The sequence below is a fragment of the Macaca nemestrina genome, chromosome 2 (assembly GCF_043159975.1).
Source record: "Macaca nemestrina isolate mMacNem1 chromosome 2, mMacNem.hap1, whole genome shotgun sequence".
Classification (NCBI taxonomy): Eukaryota; Metazoa; Chordata; class Mammalia; order Primates; family Cercopithecidae; genus Macaca; species Macaca nemestrina.
The window spans coordinates 33,531,761-33,548,815 of record NC_092126.1 but is presented as its reverse complement, the minus strand read 5'-3'; the positions used below and the strand labels follow the sequence as shown (position 1 = coordinate 33,548,815).

Genomic DNA, 17,055 nt, shown 5'->3' with positions numbered 1-17,055 from the left:
CCAAGTTCATTAAAGCCTTCCCAGTTTGGGCCATTTTCTAACATTAGTTACATCTATGTCAATTACTTCTTGTTGATTATTCCAATTCATTTTATTTATTTATTTATAGATAGACTCTAGCTCTCACCTAAAAGGGATTTAGAAAGGAAAAAAGACCTAAAATCAAATTTGGATGAGTAATGTTAAAAAGCTGTTAATGTCCCATCACCCTGCAGAAAGCAGAGTAGATCAGTATATTAACGTGGGCAGCAAAGGCTATCTGGTTAATACGGTAAAATTTCAGAGAGATTTATGTTCACTCTTCATCTCTTTTGCAGTCATTTTTTTCTTCAGGGTTGCCTATCTTCCTTGTTACTAGTCCTTTGTGGTCTGTGTACTATTCGATCTCTTCTCTAAGGTTTTATTAGAGTTTTGATACGGACTTTCTTTTTTCTCTAAGTGAAGGAAAACCTCAGACATAGCTTTATTGCTGACTCCTTCCGAGCCCGTAGTCACAGGTCTCCGGGCTGTAAGTAGAGCTCTATGAAACCTTGCCAGTCCTTCACACCAGTGAGCAGGGCTGAGACTGTGGGATCTTCCCTCATGGCTGCCATCCACAGTTTAAGTTCTGGAGTGTGGTCTACACACTCACTTAACTTCATTGCTTCCAGCCGTTCAAACCAGGGCCAGATGACGTGATCAATCATAGAGACGGAACTGTCACCAAAGAAGGTTGTCTTCTTATTAACCAGAACCTCCTCTAGCTTGCTAAATTCTTTACACAATGCTTCTTTCAGGCCAGCACCGTCTTCCTTATTTCAGCTTCTAAGGAAGCTTCCTACCAAAGATGGCACCTTAGAAAACAACTTAAAGACCATCTTCCGGCAAGCTTTCTCATACGGGTCATCCGGCAACAGCTTCTTCCCTGAGTATGCTTCCTCCAGGTACTCACAGGTGATGGCGGACTAGTAGATCAGCTGACCCTGACTGTTTTCCAGAACTGGCACCAAACTAAAGGGATTTTTCTTAACCACTCAGGCTTATTTTTCAGGTTGATATTGATGACTTCATGCCTGATTCCCTTGGCCTTCAGGACCAGATGCGTCCTCTCAACAAATGGACGGAACCTCATGCTTGTAGACTCGGATCTGGCCCTCTGGGACCAGCCCCGCGGGCGTGCTTCCCTTCCGCAGGCTCCTGGCTGACTCCTCGGACATCGTGGCGCAGCGCAGGCATCCCAGTGCCGCGGGCTCTCAACATCGACATTTTGAACATTTGACATCTCTTTAAACTTTAAAATATTTAATGAAGTGAAAAAAATCTCCAAAGTTATACAAACACATAGGATTTTTGAGTAATCATTGAGTATTGACACATTTAGATTAGTATGACATTCTAATAACTACACCATTAAGTTCAAAAAGGAAGATACATTTCTACTTTAGTGTTACTCATAAACAAATTCAAAACTCAGGTTTCTGTTTTGCTTTGTTGTTCTTCTTTGGTTTTTGGAGACAGAGTCTCAGTCCGTTGTCTGCTGGAGTGCGGTGGGGCAATCTCGGCTCACTGCAACCTCTGCCTCCCAGGTTCAAGCAATTCTCTTGCCTCAGCCTCCTGAGTAGCTGGGATTATAGGCATGCACCATCACGCCCGGCTAACTTTTGTATTTTTAGTAGAGACGGGGCTTTGCTAGGTTGGCCGGGCTGGTCTCAAACTCCTGGCCTCAAGCAATCCACCTGCTTCAGCCTCCCAAAGTGCTGGGATTACAGGCTTGAGCCACCAGGCCTGGCCTGAAAACTCAGTTTTTAAAGATTAAGTAAAGAAATGCTCAGGAGCTCATTCATTTCACATCTGTCACCTGCCGGTGTCTACAGTTATTAATGACCTCATGTTGTTTTCATTGTATTTGCATGCCTGCACATAAACCATCCAGAATCATTATATGAACTACTTTCAGCTAAACCTTGGGAGAAATCATGCCTTGCATTTCAGATAAAGAAGTGACCAGTCCAGGGAGGGAATCACCATGCTTACAACATTGATGCTAATAGGTAATCTTTAAAAAAAAAAACAGTATTTACTGCCTGCCACCATAGATGAGCCGGTATGATTTGGGCTTCCGGGACCACACCCCTTATGACAGAAACCTGTTGGCATTTCCAAGACTCAAGATAGGCTATGTGCTCTCTGTTCCATGAGAGGAAGGGGCTAACAAGGCCTCAGTTATGACATTCAGGAAAGAAAACAGATATTATCAGTGGGAAAAATCCACTTATAACCAGCCCAGCATGTGTTAGCTATTAGAACCACTGTGAGAACTCTCTGCAGCCCTTATGTGTGGTCTAGAATCTTCTTTGCAGTTGATGACTATGACACAATTCAGTTCTAAGTCCACAAAAAATATATTTTATCCAGAATTTCTTATATCAACTAGATTATCTCTGCTATCCAAATTCATGTAGTTTACTTTCTGCAGGATACTGGGATAACAGCTTTTAGGGTTGCTCACTCAAACTTCATTCTAGGTTTTTTTTCCCTTCCTAATTTTTTTGGGTGTAAGAGTTGGAGTTTATATGTTGTTTTGTTGAATTTTATCTCCACAACCAGCCAATTCCTTAACCCTTCCCCACTTCTCTTAACCCTCCTTTGGTCCCAAGGATTTTCTCTCCTCTGGTACAAATGGACATCTCAGCTCCTCCATATTGGATTGGTTGCCTAGCTGGCTCCCTGCATCAAAGAGAACTTTGGTCAGAGGGCATAGAGTAACTATTACTCCATCGTCCTGCCTGTGCATAGTTAGGTGATAGCACAAGTGCCACCCCTCCCTTTTTCCAACAAAGAGAGAAACAAGATTAGAGTTCAGCACTTGGGCTATTTATTTCATAAAGAGTTCAGTGCTTCTGCACAATTGCCTGATCTTTATCATCACAATTCAATTTTTCAGGATGCACTGAAGAGAAGAAATCATGTTCAAGTTATCTTCCTCCTTGTAAAAGAACATCCAGCAACAGCCCCTCCTCCCAATTCCCAAAGGAGGACAGCAGCCACTGCAACTACTGAATGCCATTAGAAATACCAAGATGAGTCTCCTCTGTTTCAAGACTTGACAGCTTTGTGTTTTTTCAGGCACAGATTGTTGACCTGACTTTTCTTCTTCTGAAAGCTTTCTGCAGGGCCCTGCAGAGTAACTTTTGCTTTGATTACTCAGTGATTTACAGCCCTTCTCATTTGCTTCTCATATCTCTTTTTTTCAGAGTATAGGGAGCTCTCCTTTTACCCTGTTGCCTCAAAGCAATTTTTCTTATCATCTCCTGGAATTTCAAGGCCTATCTCCTTTATGCTCTTTTGATTCTCCTAAATAATGATTGTCTATTTTCTTTCTTCTTTCTTCCTGCTTCCTTTCTTCCTCCCTCCCTTCCTTTTTACCTTCCTTTCTTTCTTCCCCTCCCTTACCCCTCCCTGCCTTCCTTCCTTCATTTCTTTCTGTCATTATTTCTTTTTTTCTTTCTTTCTGGCATCTGTGTTTTCATCATAGGGGCAGATTTAATATAAGCACAGAGCACTGTAATTCTAATAGAGAAAGAAAATAATACATTTTTGATCTCATGTTTACCTAGCTTGTATCTGCAAATGTTCTTGCGAATTATAGAGTTTTGTGGTAATAGTTGTCTCAGTATTCCTGATATGTCTGCAAAATAGCATGCCAATACTCAGATATAAGAGAGATGTGTTAGCAGGGCTCCTCTCAGAAGCAAAGCTGAGACAAAGACTGAGTGCACATAGTCTATTTGGAATGTTGAGAGAGAAGGGCAGAAGAGAGAGAAAGAAATAATATAAGGAAGCTAATCTATAATGGGTACACTATTAAGGCAACTACCATAGTGTCCACCTGAAGTTTAATCCTTTGGAGAAGTTTTTAAAAATTGTGCAAAACGCATGCTTAATTATGATTCCAGTCAAGGGGCAAGGGAGCTGGAGTATTTATACATTGTACTTAGTAAGTTTTGGTTAAATGATACCCCTGATGGGTTATGAGTTACCCAGGCACTTTGGGTCTGCCCTGCATGGAGGCAAAGTAGGTTCCAGCAGTCTGAGGGCAGCCCTCTAACAAAGTTGTAAATGCTGACTGTTGGAAGGCAGACGCATGCACAGAAGTGAGGCAATAGGGAGGGGGCACTGGTGTATCCACTGTAGGGAACCAAGGGAGAGAGGTTGGAGGGCTTAGTTTAAAATCCCACTAACTATGCAACAAGCAACCAATTTGAAACTCATAGTGGTGGTGGACTATGTTGTGACATCAGAGTTCTCTATAAACAGGTGGCCCAGGTAAGCAGATAATGGGAGGAGTAGCTGTTTGTCTTTATTCTAGCTGCCCGGCCCCTAAAACCTTTCCTACTGGGGAGTTCTACACCATTAGGTGACTTGGTAAAATGCTCGCATTCCAGAAGCCAAAAAGGCTGGCTAAAATTTTCTTTCCTTGCTTCCTTGTAGCCAGGATATGGGCGGGTGATCTGGCCTTAGTCATTCAAAGACTCCTACCTGGGACTTCTAATCTTCAGCAAGTAAGGCGGAGATGAAGGAACTGTGTGTGGGGTTTTTCCTGATGGTGCTGTTGAGAGTGCAGGAGCAGAGGAGTCAGTGGTAGCAGCCTAACAGCAGTGGTGCAAGTATGACCTTGCTCCCTAATTTGTGCCCATTTTCACATGTCCTTCCAGCAAATTTGTCTTCTGTTTCACTTAGCAAGTCTTGGCTTCTGTTGTCTGCCACTGAGAACAATTGACCTTTGAGAATAACAAAATTTGGAATGCAGGCCATGCCTTGCTCTGTGCAGAGGACTTTTCTAGGATCTAGAGACAAGGATGAGAGAAATAAAGGCAATAGATAACAGATGTTTCGCCTTCAACAAAATCATAATCCAGTTGAACAGATAGATACAAAGTAAATTTATACAAAAAAGCCTGAAATATACATACTTACATTATCTCATTTACATATGTTATCTCTATTACTTAATTATCTTTTATATATTTGGGGTCATTTATCCTCAGTAACCCTGCCCAGGAAGTACTATTGCCTAGGATTTGCAGAGGAAGAACCTGGGGCCTGGAGGAATTAAGTAATATTCTCAGAGTGCTAGAGAGTTAAGTAATATTCCCCGAATGCTACAGTCAAGACATGACAAAACTGAGACTCAGACTCTGTTGTGTCTACTCTGCCACATGCCCTTCCCATTAGCATTCTGTTTGGAAGTACCTTGCTGTACATGGACAAGGGGCTAGAGAAGGGGTTGGCAGACTATGACCTACGTGTTAAATTCAAACAGCCAATTCTTTTTGTAAATAACATTTAATAGAGCACAAGCACACTCATTTTCTTATGTATTGTCTATGGCTGATTTTGAGTTATGATAGCAGAATTAAGTAGTTGCAAAACAGACCATATGGCCTGCAAGCCTAAAATATTTACTATCTGGCCCTTTTCAGAGAAAGTTTGCCAACCTGTGAGCTAGAACATAGATTTAACAACTTAGTTTTGCTGAGTTAAGCTCCTCAGGGTCTTATAACTGGTGTCATCTGATGTGCACTATTCTAGGGACATTAATGACTATATGATAAGTACAAAGCAATAGCCATGTGATGATAATATACTAATAATGATGACAATAATAACTGTCATTAATAAGGACTCCCTATGTTCAGGCTCTGTAATGAATGCTTTACTAATATGTTGTAACTAGCCTGATTTCAGGTTCAGAGAGGTTAAGTAAAATTGTGCAAGAGCAGAGAACTGTTAAGTGGCAAAGCTGGATTTATCCCACATCAGTCTGTCTCCAGAGGTGGGTTTTAACTAGCATACTTTACTGTCTTTCACATCCATCATGAAGAGTGAAATCTAGAAAAAAAGAAAAGGCTAATTTTCTGAGGCTCTGTGGAGGCAGGCAGATCATCAAGGGCCACCTGAAGAAGCTAGCATGAATGAGACAGTGAATGTCAGGTGATTCAGAGCAGGAATGTTTGGTTGTGATGGGCACTTCTGAAGTTGTCAGGGTTCCACTTGTAACAAGGTTCCACTTGTAATTACCAGAGTTGCTTTAAGTTTGCTCAGTGAAACATGTTGACAAACCATTCAAGATAACATTGCTGTAGAAACCTAACAAAGATGAAACAGAAGCCAATTTAGTTCCTCGTCCACTAACATTTGGCTTTCAAGAACTTCTGAATATTTTGAATGACCCATCTCCCAAACCTTCACAGCTTCGATGATAATCTGGAGAATTTTCCTGCTCTACCCATGCTAGTGCAGCAAGAGAGTGGATTGTGAATCCTCTTAAAGAGGGTTGAAAATAGGCCTGCCTCATCTTGGAATGTCAATTGCACAATGCCCTGCCTTGTTGGGAGATTCAAGATAGTTCATGATAGTGATGCCAAGGGGCAACATCATTCCCTTGGCTTCAGCCCTTACTTGCTCCCTGTGTTAACGGAGCCCTTACTTATCTCAGGTGTTGGATACCCAAGGATGTTAGCAGTCTCAGAGCTTCCCACTGCACCCTAAAATATGCAGAGCTTGGCACTGGTTGCCCTCACATTTTGGAATCCCAGTTCTGAACACAGAACTGCAATGTGAGTCTTAGAGTCTAAATTGTGGCCCTTAGCCTGGACACTTTCAAGGGCAGGGAGAACCTCCTACTTCTCTTGGTATTGTCTGTGCCTAGCATAGTTAGCATATTGCTGGGCACAGAGTAGGTCATAGAAAAAGATTTAGTGCGCCACTGTATCAACCTCAAGGAAAGCCAAGACAGGACAGCTGGCTGTATTTCTTCTTTATTCATGCATGGCATTCTCTGGGTTCCTGTGGGCTAGGGCCCAGGATCCGACTTCAACTCCTGAATCCATTAGCCTGGTGCTCTGGGTCTCATGTACCTGGAAAAGAATAGTAATATTAATAATACAATAAAACAACTACCATTTTAGCAAGAACTAAAATTTATTTGATGATTAAACCTACCTATAAGTAGATGTTATTATCCCCATTATATAGATGAGAATTAGACTCAGAGAAAAAGAAAAAACTTGTTCCTAGATTATCATATTAATTTTCCTTTGCTACATAACAAATTACACACCAGAAATTTAGTGCCTTAAAACAACACACATCTATTACCTCAAAATCCTCATGGGAGAAGTCTGGGCACAGCTAGCCTAGTTCTTCTACCCAGGATCTCATAAGACTTCAATCAGAGTGTCAGATTGGATGTATCCTTACCTGAGTAGTTGACTTGGGTAGAATCTGTTTCCAAGCTCATCCAGGTTGTTGGAAAAATTCATTTCCTTGCAGCTGTATGACTGAGGCCCCAGCTTCTTACTGGCTTTCAGCTGGAGATCCCCCTTCAGGTCCTTGAGATGACCCACAGTTTCTCCCACATGGCCCTTTTCATAGGTAGTTCATATGGCTGGTTGTTTTTTCAAAGCTAGGAAAGTCTCCCTAGTCAACTAAGATGGAGTTTTATATATCATAACATGAATCATGGGAGTGACATCAAATCGCCTTTGCCATACAACGCAATGTAATTGCATTCCATCAGTAGTGACATTTCATCACGTTAGCCATATTCTGTTGGTTACAAGCAAGTCACAGTTTCCACTTGCACTCAAAGGCAGAGGATGACATAAGGATGTGGGATTATGCAACGGTGTGACTCATTGGAGGTGGCCTTAGGAAGTGCCCACTACAATTACATCACTGCTACGTGGCAGAGCAGGGATCAGAGCCATGCCACACTGCCTCCCTGACACTTCTAGGTTCCCTCCTTTCTCCATCTGCCCCTTTTGCTACATGGAATTGTCCTGTCACATGAATCTCAAGTCGTAGCATTAGAGACACCTTTGATTCTGCCCTCAAAGTCATGCTCATACTTTTTTATGATTGAGTCCTTTCCTTTTTTCAATATAAACTCTCTTGAAGAGGGTTTAAAACATCCCTTCTTGTCTTGGAATGTAATTTACATAGTACCCAGTCTTGTTGAAAGATTCCAGGTGGTTTATGATGATAAAACAACCAACAGAGCCCTTAGAGCGAACCTGGGCGGATATATTATGAAAACTCAATACTATCTTACATGGGCTGAATTCTATTTCCCCTAAGGACAGCTTGTATATATATGCAAACAAAGATTTAAAAAATATCCATAGAAGAAGAAAAAGACTAAAGGCTATTTTTCAGTTAAGTCAGTTCAGAAACACTCACGTCTGGATATAATTTAAATTCCCAATGAAATCCAGTGGAGATAGATCAGAGGCACAGCCTCTGTGAAGAAAATTGTCAATGCATGAGACATCTCTGTCATAGTGTCCCATCATCTTTTTATTTCTGGGAAGACAGACCCTGTCACCAGTCGCTCATGACAACCTTATCATAGAGGTTGCCATATATCTGTGGATGTGTCTGATTTCTTGGCCTTTTTTCATTTTGTCTAAGTAGTGATACAGTGTAGATCTGATTTGGTGAGCAGACTCCACAGAGAGCTTTGTCTACTGTTTATTGGTTTGTGATGAAAAACAGCTCTGCAGAAACATAAAGTGTGTTCTGCTCCTGAGTCTGAGACAGATTCCAAGTTCATTCAAACTCATAAAAAAAATTGAAGAAAGGAATAGGAACTCAAGCTGGTCTTCATAGGGAATAGGGATCGCTTTAGCAGGTATGCTAAAGTTTTTCATCACAAGTAAGTTAGGCAGCCCAAATACAATTTTTATAATATGCCAGCACATTGTACAGTGCTCCCATCAATCATAGCAGAATAATGTCACAGTAAAGAAAGGTCATGGAGGAAAGCAGAGAACTTAACTGAGCTGAATTTATTAAAATACTGTAGAAGCAGATAAAGTCAGTCCATGCAAAACTCAAGTCTATACAACACTATTGTGTGTATAAAAGAAGACAAGGTACTTGCTTTTTGCCACCCAAACTTTACAAAATACATACAATTTACAAAACGTGTTGCTTTTTAAATTGCTTTTGAATTGGGGGAAATATTTATTTAAGCAGGTTAAACCAAGGAAATAAATGACAAAATAATGTTCAGTATTTTATGTAATGAGATACTTGATTGAGTTCCACAAAAGAATGGTGATTAGAGACTAGTCAGTGGGAAGCTGCTATTACACTAACCTTCTGCCATTCCTTTATGACAGAGACCCACAGTGGAAAATGTAGCTGTTATTTTTGAAAGTGGATCCTGATTCTTACAGGACTTGATTGCTGGGGGCATGGGGGAGGGCAGTGAGGAGCAGAAGGGAGAGAGAGAAGACCCAGATGTTTAGAAAGTTAGACCTAGTATGACTGGGCACTGGCTGGGGAACAGGTGAAGGCAAATATCACCCTCTACCCCACTCCCCTACCCCTGATCTAATATTAGAGAAGAGTTGTGGAAGAAAAAAGAATAGGTGAGATTGGTAATTATCTGATTCCTTAGGATACCTCTGCTATAATAGAAAACTAAATTGAGGCAACAAAATCATTGAGATAGCTCCTATAATAAGAAGTTGGAGGAAGGAGAATCTCAGTATGAGGTGGCACTCTAAAATTCTCCTGGCATTCTCCTCTAGCTGCAAGGTGGCAGCTATTGCTCCAAGCATCTTATCCTTACAGGATGCAGGGTGGGGGATGGGGGATGGGGGAAGGGATGCACAGAAACAGTAAAAGGGATGAGTCTCACATGATCACAAGAAGCTGAAACACAGAGCAGAACTGGAAATTGTCAATGAAAAGATTGTCAAACTCTGTTAAATATTTGAAGGGATTTATTCTGAACCAAATGTGAGTGACCGATGGCCTGTGATACAGCCCTCAGGAGAGCCTGAGAACATGTGCCCAAGGTGGTCAGGCTACAACTCACAACTTGGCTTTATACCTTTTAGGGAGACATAAGATATCAATCAATGACTGTAAGATGTATTACATTGGTTTGATCTGGAAAGCAGAACAACTGAAAGCCAGGGCAGGGGGCTTCCAGGTCATAGGTAGATTCAGAGATTTTCTGGTTGGCAATTGGTTGAAAGCATTGTTATCTAAAGACCTGGAATCAATTGAAAGGAATGTCTGAATTACAGTAAGGGGTGGTGGAGGCCAAGGTTTTACCATGCAGATGAAGCGTCCAGGTAGCAGGTTTCAGAGAGAATAGATTGTAAATGTTTCTTATCAGATTTAAAGAGGCTGTTCTATTAGTCTTAAGGTCTGAGTTGATGTGGATGCTGGTCAGCTGTGCCTGAATTCCAAAACGAAGAAGGGCATAATGAGGCATGAACGACTCCCTCTTCCCATCATAGCCTGAACTAGCTTTTTGGGTTAACTTTGGAATGCCCTTGGCTGAGAGGGGTCCATTCGGATGGTTGGAGTGTTAGATATGAGTTCTAAATTTCTTTTCAAAGAATTAATATGTCAATATTTTCAATTCTTTGCCTTCTACTTTTAAACTTAACTTCCTCGTAAAGCAAACTTTTTTGATCACCTACACCACCCTAACTGATTCCAATCACCTGCTCCACCCTAACTCATTCTGATTACCTGCTCCCTGCTCTGTCCTGACTCCTGCCAAAGCACTCACCCTGTCGTTCTCTTTAAATTAGCCAGTTGGAATTAGTTTAGCCTGTGCAGTCTAACCCTAGCCAATAGGGGAAGACACAGCAGCAGGGGCCACGTGCATCAGGGATAAGAACCCCTTCCCCTCCCTTATCCAAGTGTGCGCTCACCATTGTTCCATCTGTAAGGGCACACCCTTCTATAGAAGTAAGTTGCTTTGCTGAGAATTAAAAAGAAAACTCTATATTCAAGCGCTATTCCTTTTGCGGCACTGAAACTTTATATATAACAGGAGGATCTTTGAATTTTATTTTTTGTTTACGAAATAAAACATAATTTTAAAAATGGAAGGAGTATGGGTTGGATTTAAAGAGGATGAGAGGAAGGGAGGAGAGAAGTGGGGGAGGCAAGTATGAATTCTGACAAAGTGCTCTGATCTACCCTTGATAGATGCCATTATTTGGAGGAAGCAAAAGAAAAACCAATCACATGCAATTTCCTTCCAATTCAAAAATCTGGATTTATAGAAAACTTGGATATAGGCCAGCCTAGGGCCAGAATAAGCTTTCAGGATTGTAGTTAAGGCTGTCATCGGAGCTATGAGTAAAAGCTACACAATGGCTCAATTCAAACATTTTAAAAAGTAGAAAGAATTCCAATCCCATTATATAATTTTAGTAGAACCCCAAATTTCAATTCACAAAGGCTCACAGGATAATTCCCCTCTGTGGTGTTTGTCAGAGTCTCTCTTCTCATGAATTTATTTTCTTCTTCCTTGTTAGAGCAATGCCATACTTTTCAGCCTCGTGTTTTTTCTTCTCATTTTAGGCCTCAACTTTTTTTTCTGTCTAGCTCAGCATTGATGCTCTCTCACTTTTCAGGGAAACAAATTATTTCAATATGAGTATGAACTTGTTAGACCAAGACCCCAGGAATACTGTTTGTTATTAGGAAGAGAATTCCAGCATACAGCTGTGGCTTGAAAACTTTTAAACATCCTTGTATGTTTACGTGGCAGAACTGACAGGCACAGGTGAGGTTTCCTTCACAGACGAGCTTCCAGAGGGGTGGTATAGGATGATGAGTGAGATGCAGACTCTGGACTCAGACTGCTTGGGTTTAACATTTGATAAAATTATGACCTATTCTGTGTGGGATGTTGCAAGCTATGAAATGATATGTAATCATTTTATCATCAGTAAAATGTGGATGATGTTATTAGCTAGCTCATAGAGTTGTTGTGAGGATTAGAGTTAAATATCACCAAATCCCAACTACTTAACCGTCTTCATTAATACCTATCAATGGTGTCTAAGCCATCATTATCTCTTTATGGGTCACAATCTCCTCACTAGTCTCTTTGTCTTTACCTTTGCCCAGCCACACAGTAGCCAGATGTATTCTTTTGTAATGTAAATCAGATGTAATGTCATCCTTCTGCTCACCACCCTGCAAAAACTCTCCATCTCATTCACTGGAAAGATAAAGTCTTCACAATGGCCTTATAGGGTCTTATAGACCCTATATGACCAGGCCTTTCATGATCTCTCTGACCTTGTCTCCTGTCAGCTTTCCCTTCCCTCACCTATTCCAGTCACACTGGCCTCCTTGCTGCCTCTGAACACACCAACTGTTCTTCTGCCTTAGGGGATTCACTCTGGTTGTTCCCTCTGCTTAGAATGTTCTTTCTTCAGATATCTATGTGATCCACTCCATCTTCCCCTCCCTCCCCTTTTGGATAGCTTTATTGAGACAGAATTTACATGTCATAAAGTTCACCTGTTTTCAATACACACTTCAGGCCTGGCACAGTGGCTCACACCTGTAATCCCAGCAGTTTGGGAGGCTGAGGTGGGCGGACCACTTGAGGCCAGGAGTTCAAGACCAGCCTGGCCAATGTGGTGAAACCACATCTCTACTAAAATACAAAAATTAGCTGGGCACCGTGGTGCACACTGGTAATCCCAGCTACTTGGGAGGCTGAGGCAGGAGGATCGCTTGAACCCAGGAGGCAGAGGTTGCAGTGAACCGAGATCATGCCACTGCCCTCCAGCCTGGGTAACAGAGTGAGACTGTGTCTCAAAATAAAATAAAATAAAGTATAAATACATACACACTTCAATGGTTTGTAGCATATTTACAGAGTTGTGCAATTATCACCACAATCAATTTTAGAACATTTTCATCACCTCAAAAAGAATCCTTTTACATTTTACCTAACATTCTTCACTTCTCCTGTCCTTCCCAGCACTTAGCGTGTTTTCAAGGTTCATTCATGTTGTAGCATGTATCAGTACTTCATTTGTTTTTATGATCTCATAATATTCCTTGTATGGATCTCTACCACATTTTGTTTATCCATTCATCACTTGATGGATGCTGGAGTTTCCACTTTTTGGCTGTTATAAATAATGCTGCTGTGAACATTCATGTATAGGTCTTGTGTTAACATATTTTCAGTTGTCTTGTGTATATATCTAGTAGTGGAATTGCAGGGTCATATGGTAATCTATCTTTAATCTTTTGAGGAACTGCCAAATTGTTTTCCAGAGTGGTTGTACTATTTTACATGTGCACCAGCAATATAAGAGGGTTCCAATTTCTCCACATCCTCTGTCATAGTTATTTAATTCTAGCCACTCTGGTGAATGTACAGTAGGTTTTGATTTGCATTTCCCTAATAATTAATGATGTTGAGCATCTTTTTATCTGCTGATTGGCCATTTATATAACTCCTTTGGAGAAATGTCTATTCAAATTCTTTGCCCATTTTAAATTCTGTGATTTGTCTTGTTATTGAGTTGTAAGAGTACTTTGTATGTTCTGGAAACAAGGCCCTTATATATGTGATTTGGAAATACTTTCTTCCAATCCATGCATCCTTTCACTTTCTTGATGTCCTTTAAAATGCAAAAGTTTTAAATTTTGATCAAGTCCAGTTTATTAATGTTTTATTGCATGAGCTTTTGGTGTTATATCTAACAAATCATTACCCAATCCAAGTTTGTGAAGATGTACACCTACATTTTCTTCTAAGTATTTTATAATTTTTGGTTCTTACATTTGAACTTATGATTCATTTTGAGTTAACTTTTTTGTATCATGTGAGATAGAGGTCCAAATTTATATTTTTGCATGTGAATATACAGTAGTCCTAGCACTATTTGTTGAAAAGGCTATTTTACTCACATTAAATTATTTTTGCACCTTTGTCAAAAATTAGTTAACTGTAAGTGCAAGAGTTTATTTCTGGGCTCAATTCTATTCCATTTACTCATATATCTATGCTTATGCCACACTGTCTTGATTACTGTAGCTTTATAGTAATTGTGAATTCTCCAAGTCTGTTCTTTTCTAAGATTATTTTTGCTATTCTGGGTCCTTTGCATTGTCATATACATTTTAGCACCAATTTATCAATTTTTGTAAAAAGAAAGCTACGATTTTTATGGTGATTGTGCTAAACCTATAGATCAATTTGGGAAGTATTGCCATCTTAACAACATTAAGTTTTCCAATCTATGAACATGGAAATGTCTTTCTATTTTTTTAGGCTGCCTTTAATTGCTTTCAATATTTTTGTGACTTTCAGTGTTCAAGTCTTCTACTGCTAAACTTATTATTAAATACTGTATTTTCTTCTTTTTGGTGCTATTGTCAATGGATATGGTTTCTTAATTTCATCTCTGGACTGTTTATTGCTAGCATATGGAAATACTATTTACTTTTGTATATTAATCTTATATCCTTAAACTTTGCCAAACTAATTTATTAGTTCTAGCAGTTTTTTAAGTGGATTTCTTAGAATTTTCTGTATATAAGATTATGGCACTTACAAATAAAAAATGTTTTATTCTTTCTTTCCAATATGGTTTTCTTTTACTTCTTTGTTTGGCTTAATTGTCCTGGTTAGAATCCCCACTACCATGTTGAATGGAAGTGGTGAGAATGGACATCCTTATCTTATTCCTGATCTTTAGGGGAAAACATTATTCTTTCATCTTTAAGTTTAATATTAATTGTAGGTTTTTAGTAGATGCCTTTTATCAGATTGAGGAAGTTCTTTTATATTCCTAGTTGCTTGAGTATTTTTTATCACAAATGAATGTTGCCTCACTCTCCTCTTGTCTTAGCTGAAATGCTGCATTCTCAGAAAAGTCTACTTTCTCCTCTCTAAAGTATAATATGCTTCCACCCACCCATGCCCCTCACCTTACTCTACTTTGCTTTTTTCCATCATAGCTGTAATCATCTTCTAATATACCAATGATTGCACTATTTATTTATTTTTTACTGTATCCTTTTGCTAAAATATATGCTCTACAAAGCCAGACATCATTTTCTGGTTTTGTTTGTTTGTTTGTTTTAACTGACATATCCCAAATGTCTTGAGTGATGCACATAGCAGGAGTTCAATAAATATTTGTTGAGTAAATATATTAATATAAAATGCTTGAGAACAGCATTTTTCAAATAGTACGATAGCTGTGAGGGTGATCTGGCTGCAACATCTGTCACCCCATTGATCTAGGAGGGTGTCCCCTTCTTCCCTCTCTGCTCCATGTGCATCCCTCCTGAAGCTGTACATGTACATGAAGAAGATTACGTTTCCTGAGAGTGGAGGACCATTATTTGATCAAGGGAATATGAGTAGCTGCACTCCCCTGCTAGAATCTGTAACCAAGCTCTCAAACAGTAACGTCTACATAATTTTTTTTTCCCTGCAGTGAGAAAGCAATTCACACCTAGTGCTAAAATCCTCTTACTGTCCAGATCCACAGATCCTTGCCAAAAATGCTTTTAAGCTTCCTGAATGCTTTTTTCTTACACCACTAGGTATAAAAAATTTCTCTTACCATTGGGAGCTTTGGTTTCATTATTTATAAATAAAGAAGGCCGGGTGCAGTGGCTTATGCCTATAATCCTAGCACTTTGGTAGGCTGAGGCAGGCAGATCACTCGAACCCAAAAGTTTGAGATCACACTGGGCAACATAGCCAGACCCCATCTCAAAAAAATAAAATAAAATAATAAAATAATCTCCCTATTTACTTCATAGATGGCATGAAAATGAAATGAAATAATATGTGATATGTGATTCAAACTAGATAGAATTTTCTATCTCATATAATAATCCAACACATTCAGGCATCTCTGTTCTGTGAAGCAGCCTAGGCATCATGTTTCTTCCATCTTGTTGTTTCTCCTACAGTATTGTCTCTTTTATCACTTAGATATTGATGCATAACAAGCTACCCCAAAACTTAATGACTTAAAACAATTTCTTTTCTTTTTTTTTTTTTTTTTTTTTTTTTGCTTATGGTGGTTTTTAGGTGGTTCAGCTATTTAGTCTGAACTCAGCTATATGGTCTCTTCTACTGGTCTCATCTGGAATCACTCATGCAGCTGAACTTATCTGGTGGCTTGACTGGGGCTGGATAATCTAAGTGGCCTACTTACTTGCTGGCTATCAACTAGACATCTCTCTCCATGTGATCTGTCATCATTAAGGAGACTAGGCCAGGTGTTTTTACATGGCAGTTACATAGCAGCCACAGGGTTTCACAAGAGAAAAAGCAGAAGTCATACAGTACCCTGAGACCTCTGGAGAGCTCTCCATAGGTCAGCTGAGGCCTGTTATGACCACATTGCAGGCCAGCTTCTCCCTCTTCCCAATTCTGCCTTTCTCACACCCTTCTCCATGTATCTCTTAAGAGTACCTCCAATAAGTATTTTGCACACAACTCCCTGTTTCCAGAGAACAAATGCAAGACATATTTGAAATTACATATGCACAAGGATAGTTTATAATAACTGAGGATTGGAATCAACATAAATGCCCACAGAAGCAGACAGGTTAGATAGACTATGTGGCCTGTAAAGAGAATTATAGACTGACATGAAAATATCTCTGAAAATAATACTTCTGGTAAAAGATATTGAGTAAAAAGCACTTACTTTGTACCAGGCACTGTTCAAAGATCTTTATGTGTAGGTGCTCTTATTGTGCCCAGGTAAAGATGAGTAGAGAAAAGAATAAGGAAGAGCCTCCCAGGTAAATGAAATGGCATATTTGAAGGTGCAGAGGCAAGAGCAGTCTTGGAATATTTTTAAAACTGAAAAAATAATTATAGTATTATAGAAGCATAGAATGTGAGTGAGAAAAAGACTAGAGTTGAGGCTGAAGAGTTAAGATGGAACTAGAAGGATGAGGTAACATGACTGCATTTCAGGGACGAATTAGGGGGTTGTAATTCTGATCCCAGTAAGACACAACAATGGCTTGAACTAGGATAGTGATGACAGGGAACAAATTCATGGAAACCCATAAGATAAAGTTAATCCAGTTTGGTAACTTAGATGTGGGAAAAGGTGAGGCAGGTTTGGTTTTAAGTCTGTGCTAGTGGCGGGGGTGCTGTTTGGTGTTAGGTTTAGACATACTAAGTTGAGGATCCCCATAGACATCCAAGTGGAGATGTCAGGAAGACAGTTGAGTATATAA

At 39.8% G+C, this 17,055-nt stretch overlaps 1 pseudogene; it reads right to left on the bottom strand.

Annotated features, from left to right (window-relative positions):
* Positions 1-463: 463 nt before the first annotated feature.
* Positions 464-1,211, bottom strand: LOC105490430 (glutathione S-transferase omega-1 pseudogene; annotated as a pseudogene).
* Positions 1,212-17,055: the final 15,844 nt, after the last annotated feature.